Raw genomic sequence first — 9,138 nt, forward strand, 5'->3', positions numbered from 1 at the left:
TTTTCTCATTTTTCAGATTTCTTTCTGAGGCATGACAGAAGAAAAATTGAGAAAAATTGGTCGATTACATGAAAATATAAAAATATATGAAAATATTTTCCCTTAAAAAAAAAATTCAATTAACGTTTTTTGAAGCCGGTTTATTCGATATATATATATTAATATATATAATATATATACTTTTTGAAGGGTTTTAGCCTTTCCCGTTGAACGGGCGATGAAACGAGCCTTTCGGCCATTTTTCATAATATATATATAATATGCAATATATTATTATTAATATTTATATATATTTATTTTATGAAAAAAAAAATTGAATTCCGATTCTTATATATCTATCGTTGAAGAATGAAATAGAAACTCATGTAGTAGCACCAGAAAAGTAAAAATCGGCGCATTCATTTCTAGTAAAATATAAAAAGTGGAATTCATCCCTTCAAAAGGTCACACTTCCTTTGGAAAAAATAATGGACAGGGTGGAATGATCCACTGAATCTGATGACGGCGAAAAATAATGGGGCACCGGAGCTAATGAGAGATATTTCGAATCTCCACGCCCAAATGATCCCATGAAAAGTGCACGTCCATTACACCTTCTTTATTTATTTCCCCGGCATTCAATTAGCCTTGCTAGATTGAAATTGCGATGGAAATTGCTCGGACCTCTATCAGTTATTTAATGAAATTTTTACTGAACAGTCGGTGGAAGACCCTCGACATTCTCAATTGAAATATCTCGAGCAAATCGAGTACTTTCGCTATTAGAACAATAATGACTCTTGATAAATTCTCTTCACGTACTGTAAAGCGAATTATGACATATGGTAATTTTATTCGTTATTTTCTTCTGCAAGTAATAAAATATGCATTGCAATTCTCATCTATGAAATTATAGAATTTACAATTGTCAAATATAATGGAGATTGTGTTGTCAATAATATCATCACATCATTTATTTCTCCACCAGTTTGAATTTTTTTTATTTATTCCTCACGAAATCTTCGGGATTATTTTTCTTTTCAGTAGGTAAATAGAAATAGTAGGTAATAGGTAGATGGAGGACAGGTTTTATTCGTTATTTTCTTCTGTAAGTCATGAAATGTACATTGCAATTGTCATGTATTAGATTATAGATTATAGGATTTACAATTATTGGAGAAGGGAGTGAAAAGGATAGAATGAAAATACCCCTGGCAATAAACAAATGATAATAATAGTTTTTGGAGTTGTAAAATATAATTGAGGTTGTCTCGCCAATAATACCATTACACATGACATTATTTCCCCACCAGTCTGCATTTTTTTTGTTTATTCCTGACGGAATATTTACGATTGTTTATCTTTAGACTAGGATTTTTAGTAGGTAAATAGGAATAATAGGGAAAAGGTAGATGGAGGACAGGTAGGCAGAGCGGCGCCGTCGGTTGGTCAAGACTCAAGAGAATGGGTAAAGCCATAAGGTAACTTCTCTGCGGTAAAGGTGAGGTAAGACCTCCTCCGGAGGGGAAAAGACGGAGGTGAAAAAAAAAAACTTAAAATGAAAAATAAGAAAATTGAGAAGAGGGGATTGACTGGATGGAGTCAACGTTCCAAACGGGTCAGCGACCACTATCTCTTTGCACGCTCACCATTTTCCCTCTCCACTTTAGTGTATGTCCTCACTCCTCTCTTCGTATTCCCCTCTTCTCTTTATTTTACGCTTATGCCTTGGATGAGATTTTCATCTCTCCTCGGGTTATCCATTCGAATCGTTCGTCTATGATTTATTCCAGGGCCTTTTGTGGTGGGTCTCATGGGTTTTCCTACCCCCTGGGGAAAAAGGAAAAAATAATTCTTACTTAAGTATTAAAAAATATATTTCAATATATAAAAAAAAAACATAAAATAAACAAAATATATTTATACGTCAGATTATTATTATTATTATTATTATTATTATTATTATTATTATTATTATTATTATTATTATTATTATTATTATTATTATTATTATTATTATTATTATTATTATTATTATTATTATTATTATTATTATTGTGTAATTAATCAATTAATTGATTAATTAATTTAGTTTGTTAACTTTTTTTAATTTTATTTTTTCACATTTCATTACAAGAATTATTAAGTATTGTTTATTTTATATATTTCTGTTGTTTTACGAATTGAAAAGATTTGTATATGAAAGTTGTGAATACATTGTGGGATTTTTATTGTTGACAATTGACATAAATAATGTGAGAAGGACGACAATGGTCGCGAAACCGTCAATTACGGTTGAGAAATATTCGCGAATTATATCCGTCAATTTGTCTCTTCAGTCTCTCCTCTCGCAACAGACAATCATCCGTAATCCAAGGAGGGGATGAAATATGAATTTACGGTGTCGTAATTTCCCTGTGGAATTACCGCTATCCGCATAGTTCTACAACTCAGATAAATTAATAATAATCGATATGTGCGTAAGGAAAATTGACGGAAAATTCATCTTATTGGTGAGACGTGTCATTACATTGCGTTGCTTCTGTGTCATTATTATACTTACCCGTGTATTTACATGGAAAGGTCGACGAATGCCGAGCAGTTGCCACAAGAATGTGAAAATAATTTTTATTTTTATTTTTATCGGATGTCGTTTTATTTTGCATCGCAAATGCATCGGTTTCTTCGAGGAACGAGTGATTGACAAAAATATTCCCACAGCGGACGAAATCTTCCCTTTAAAATCCCAAATTATTTGAAATTAGTCGAACCAAAAGAAACGAAAAGCCATGGAAATAAAAAGTTTTTAATTGTTATCAGCAATTTGTTTTTGGCAAAAGCAAAGTAAATCAATAGCAAAGGTGCAAGCGCATTTTTTCAAGGCCAGTATATAGCCAATATCTTGGAACTAAAAGACCATAGCAATTTTTAACATAAACATTTTTTGTAGAAAAAAATGAGAGCTACAAAAAAGGTATCTATGAAAAAGTCGCTATTTTCGTTGAGTATCGAGAAATCGGCTGAAAACTAGTCTCGAAATGAAAGTACGCATTCAAATGCTGAATGGAAAGATAATGACTGACATTAATCCATTTGAAGATAATTTCCCGCGGTTAACATTCTCTCTGACAAAACCCCCGATTTTTGGGATTCTAAGAAACCGATCCGTTTAATTCCCCATTTATCGATTTAAATAAATAAATAAATAAATAAATAAATCTATAGACTTCTAAAGCTCGCATCGACAAACTGAGTGATCTTTCCATTAATATCGCCATAAAAATTGCACTTTGATTGCCATAAAGATAAAGTAAATAAATTGAAATAGACAAAGTCTTTTAATTTCTTGTCAGATTTTATGTTACAGCAGAAATGCGTGTAATTTGATCGTTATAATTTCGCTCGGTCGTGCAGACTAATTACTAATGACGGAGAGGAACCAGAAAATAACAGGAGATTACAACGATTACGAAGGAGGAAGTTTCTACGCCAATGTCCACCACCTTACGTAACACAGGCCCAACTTCCAAAACTGGATATACGAGTCCTGGAGATCGAGTCCAGCCACAATTAACCGAGGGAAATATACACGAGGTGCCCCTGAGGGATTCAATCGTTGTTACACCAACAAAAACACTTTTGTCGATATGTACTCGTGAAATTTACGGGAAATCCGGTTGACCTGTCAACCCGGAAAAACGTTCACGCATAATGACAATGATGACAGTGGTAATCATAGGCTAGACGTCATTGTTTGGATAATATAACAAAATACTTGACACCCAGAAAAATGTTTTATATCAATTACATCAAGCGGTTTCCGTTATTTAAATACTTTGAGATTTATTGGAGTATTTATTTTATCGGTAAGTAATGAAAATAGGTAGAGAAATAATTATTTAAAAAAGGCAGTGAATTGAATTTTACTTTATTTTATTATTAATATGACACGAGGAAGTGACGTCTGTACTCTACGAACTGCTGGAGCACACTAAATACCGGTCACAAAGACCAAAAGAATATTATTATCTATTAACAAAGAATTCTCAGTTCATTCGCCCTAGGAAGTCATTGTTTATGTTTATATTAACACTCCGGCTCTCTTCACTCCCATTCGTTTTTGTACCAATAATCTTAATGAGTAAAATATTCTCAATAATAAGTCATATATAATCATAATCTTATAGTAAGAGTGGGAAAAAATTCTCGAAGCGTTATAGGACACTCATTGGACTAGAGACGAAAATCGTACTGTGTGGAGACCACCAGCGCCTTAGTATAAACCTTCCGAGAACCAATTTTGGACCTGGGCGACGTTTGCCTATTGTTTACAATAAATAAATGCCGAATGATGAATGATGTGTTGGAGTTTTTCTCCACTAGGAAGTGGCGACGAGGGCAGTTTGCCTAGCAACTCGGGCGGGAGAACATCCAGCGACTTTAATCAATATTAACTGAAATATATATTTCTGTTTGCGTTTATCTTGACTTTATATATTGTTAACCAACTCTACGTTACTTTTACTAGTATAAATTATAGAAGAGGATATTTTAGTGAGGTGGAGTGTTTTGAAATATACCCTCAAACTCTTTTAGAATTTTACTTCCTACAAGAGGTTGAGTAAAAATCATTCTTGTTCAGTTCAAATCTTTATTTATTTGAAATTATCGCTAGGAAGATTTTGGCGACTGCCCCCTAAAGGTCCAATTATGTTACTGATTTTTAAACTAAAAACCCAAATCTCCAAACATTTATACAGACAATTGTGGATGATAAGAATGTTTTTTTAAATAATAACAAACATGTTGTAAAATATAAGATTGATTTTTGTAATCATGAAATGTGAACTCTAATAAAATGATTAATTGATTCGATTGATATAAAAAAATATTAAATATGTTTCATGTAATTTTTTATATTGTCCCTGAAGAATCTGAATAGACGTTCTCAACAATTGAGTCTGATTGACAAAAGAAAAAAGTTATAAACATTTAATGATGTGCTGTGGAATCCCTCACGGAATGTCAGTCGTTCTCCAAAAAATTCTGGGGTTCACACGGATCCCCTGGTACTAAAATTTTATGACGGATGCATTACCGACCATTGAAAATCATTCCTAAATTCCCCTTGAAAAGGACCACTATGACACAGGTGAAATTCCCAGTGGCAGGTGCGTTTTACCCTCGAGTGACCGACGTAATTCCAACGAAACCCATAACATTGTCTTCCCCCATTCCCAACCCAGAGCTTCCTCCAAGGTGCATCCAGGAAATAAGGAAAAACTTTTAGAAAAACCGAATAAAATGCATGTACCATAACTGTTTATATGCCTTGAATGGATTCTTGGGTGATACGCTGTGCCAAACACCTGTTGTATACAATGTTGCGGGGGTTTGTAATAGGATGAGTTGAAAAAGTCAATGGAAGAAGGGAATTTCGATGCCCTTTTCCACCATAACGTACGGTACAATGCGCACATTTGGAATAAATTGTACAACACAACACCAGAAGATATCCTCTTATCAATTCCAAATCATCAAACAAATTATTTTGCTTTCACACCAAAACGATCCATTCCATATGGTAATAAAACCCCTGATTATTCCGATAATTAACAAATAATTCCCGGATTTTTATTTAAAAAAATTGCATTAGTGTTATTATTGTTATTAATGATAATATTAATATTAATATTACAATCCTTTCCATATGGTGATAAAACCCCTGATTATTCCGATAATTAACAAATAATTCCCGGATTTTTATTTTAAAAAATTGCATTAATGTTATTATTGTTATTAATAATAATATTAATATTAATATTACGATCCTTTCCCTATGGTAATAAAATCCCTGATTATTCCGATAATTAACACATACTTCCCGGATTTTTATAAAAAAAATAGCATTAGTGTTATTATTATTATTATTATTATTATTATTATTATTATTATTATTATTATTATTATTATTATTATTATCATTATTATTATTATTATTAATCTTTAAATGCTTCAATAATCCATTCAGTTTATTTATTGTTTATAAATTACATGCTTAACTAATGACTTATATAACCCAGACCTGCCACTGCATTATTAACAATTTTAATGTTTGTATAATTATATTGTATTTGTATAAAAATTCATACCTTAACAATACCATCTATAACGGTTTTACCGGAAATAGCCTTGGAGGGAATATCACTATAGTATTATAATTTATTATAAAATAAAAACGAATGACATGATAATGAATTTGAAAAATGGAGACGAAAATAATTATTTAAATGATTATATTTTACAATTTTGGTGGGCTATCAATAGCTGGGTTTTTTTTTTGGGTAAAAGAAAATGTTAAAGAGATTTTAAAATGTTGAAGATTTGAATCTTACAGATGAGATGAAAGAGCACCGGTGATCCCACCACGGGATTTTCCATTTAATTATGACACATGCTAATGCCATTCAACAAATTAATAGCGGACATGTGATAATCCCCCAGGGCGCAGGCGTGGAGTTGAAAAAATCTTGCCTTGTCGTATGGTGCACTTGTTGGTAGCGAATGTTACGGGCCGTCGAACACGACCAATCAGAAAACAGCTGAGCAACAGGTGACCATCCAATCGCTGTCTAAGATTATTCCACTAAAGTTACACCAAAACACCGTCCCCTCTTTTTACCATGTTTTTTTTTTTATTCTCAATCTATAGTTGTTAGTTGCAAACAATCGTCAAGCTAGTGGAACAAAACCGGTCGGTGTTTACAATATTTTAAATTATTACAATAGTTACGAAGCTGGTGTAAAAAGTAATGTCTCGTTGTTTCTCGTGGTACGCGGATTAAAAAATACTTGAATCAAGTATAGGTGTTTTTGATTTTTGATGAGTATCCATGAAAATTCGATTTTTCCACGATTCTAATAACGATTATGAATGTAGTAGGATCAAGCATAGAATATTGTTTAAATAAATATAGTAATAATATGTTTGATTCATGTTTTTTTTTGCTGTATGTGTAAATATTTGGTTGGGATCGGTTCCCGGGATTATGTAATTTTTAGTAATATTGAATAAGTTGTTGAAAGGAAGGAAATCGGAAAAATCGGTAAAGGTGACTTTTCATCAAAGTCACTGGATATCTTGAAAATTTATTGAACAGTTGCTGTAGGACAACGCAACATTAAATAAATTGTGAAAATGAAGAAAATCGGAAAAATCGGTAACGGTGATTTTTCATCAAAATCGGATATCTTGAAACTTTATTGAAAAGTTGCTGTAGGACAACGCAACATGAAATAAATTGTGAAAAAGAAGAAAATCGGAAAAATCGGTAACGGTGATTTTTCATCAAAATCGGATATCTTGAAACTTTATTGAAAAGTTGGAGTAGGACAACACAACATGAAATAAATTGTGAAAATGAAGAAAATCGAAAAAATCGGTAACGGTGATTTTTCATCAAAATCGGATATGTTCAAACTTTATTGAAAAGTTGGAGTAGGACAACACAACATGAAATAAATTGTGAAAATGAAGAAAATCGGAAAAATCGGTAACGGTCACTTCTCATCAAAGTCACCGAATGCCTTGAAAATTTATTCAAAACTTGCAGTAGGACAACCTAAGATGAAATAAGTTGCAAAAATAAAGGAAATGGGAAAAATCGGCAAAAAATTTTCGTCAAAATTTTTTCATAAAAAACGATATTTATTCGGAATATACATTAATTATAATCATATATATTTCGTTGAAAAATCGAATGTCACATCCATGCCACACAATTACCATCATATATATTTTTTCCGCTCGTTAAGACTCTGAATTAACATCGAAAAATTCAGCTTTAGGATTAATACGCAATTCGTTGCGCTTAAAATCGGTTTTGGGGCTAAAACCAGAATTCATTTCCCGGGGCTTTTTTTTTTAATAAGACACCCAACGTATCCCACGCCTTTGGAGGAGACTGAACACCAGACGGAGTCCGTTCGAAGTTCAAGATGATCCTCTTCCTACTTGACTTCACCTTTTTATCCAGATTTTTTCCCTCTTTTTTTCCCCGCTGTCCTCTCTATTCACGTTTTTTCCAACCTCCGAGGCGCCTCATGACTTTTTTCCGTTGTTATCCCCTCGTGATCTATTCTTCGACCTCCTTTCTGAAGGATCATTTGTAATATTCATGGATTCAATGCGGAGCCTTGGGATTTCTCAAAGTTTAAGTGATCTATCAGAACTTGGGATAAGGAGGCGAAATATCTCGCTGGGATAAAAAATTCTTTTCGGAAAATTCTTCTTCCAAAAATAATTTATTCCTTGAGCAAACTTCCACTGGGGAAAATGCGAGAATAAAAAAAATTAACATTATGTCGGTGATGTATAAAATTTTAGGAGAGAAAATCTATCTATCTATCTATTTTTTGAAAACCGAAAGTTTCCATGACCCAATGACGGATGATGCCGCATATATTCGCGTTTTAAATTATTCCAAAGTCATCAGAAACAATAAAAACATAAAAGATATTTTTAGTCTAGCCCTAGGCCTGATCAAGATTCAATAACTTAAACATGATGACGTATGCATGCACGTCAGCGATAACTTTATCCATTCAATTCCTTTCTATTAAATTTACACTTTTTATTCCTCTCAAAATCGAAACGAGGATTTATACTAAGTATCATATTCATCACGATTAATAATCAAAACGTGACGCCAATCTAACGGAAATGACATGTAGATTATTCAAGGGCTCTAATCATTGCTAGTTGAAAAAAAACGTTTGAGCAATCTCGTAGTTTTTGTTGTAATTGAGTTTTCTTGGAGTAAACGACTTGATTTATTTAGAATCAAGACACACATCAGATAATTCAATTTTCCAATTTACAATGATATTAATTAAATCGATAGTTCGATTTTTAAAACGAAGAAGGGAAGTTTTTCTAGCGTTCCACATTTTTGTGACGTCAAAAGAATCATTGGATATAGAATTTGGACTAGGTAGGAAGGGGAACAGGATAATTCTCCATATAATGTTTACAAGAAAAGTCGATAGTTTAATCGATAGAAATGAATTTATTATTATTATTATTATTATTATTATTATTATTATTATTATTATTATTATTATTATTATTATTTATTTATTTCCCAAAGTATGGCTATT

Source organism: Fopius arisanus, unplaced genomic scaffold (assembly GCF_000806365.1).
Source record: "Fopius arisanus strain USDA-PBARC FA_bdor unplaced genomic scaffold, ASM80636v1 scaffold00040, whole genome shotgun sequence".
Classification (NCBI taxonomy): domain Eukaryota; kingdom Metazoa; phylum Arthropoda; class Insecta; order Hymenoptera; family Braconidae; genus Fopius; species Fopius arisanus.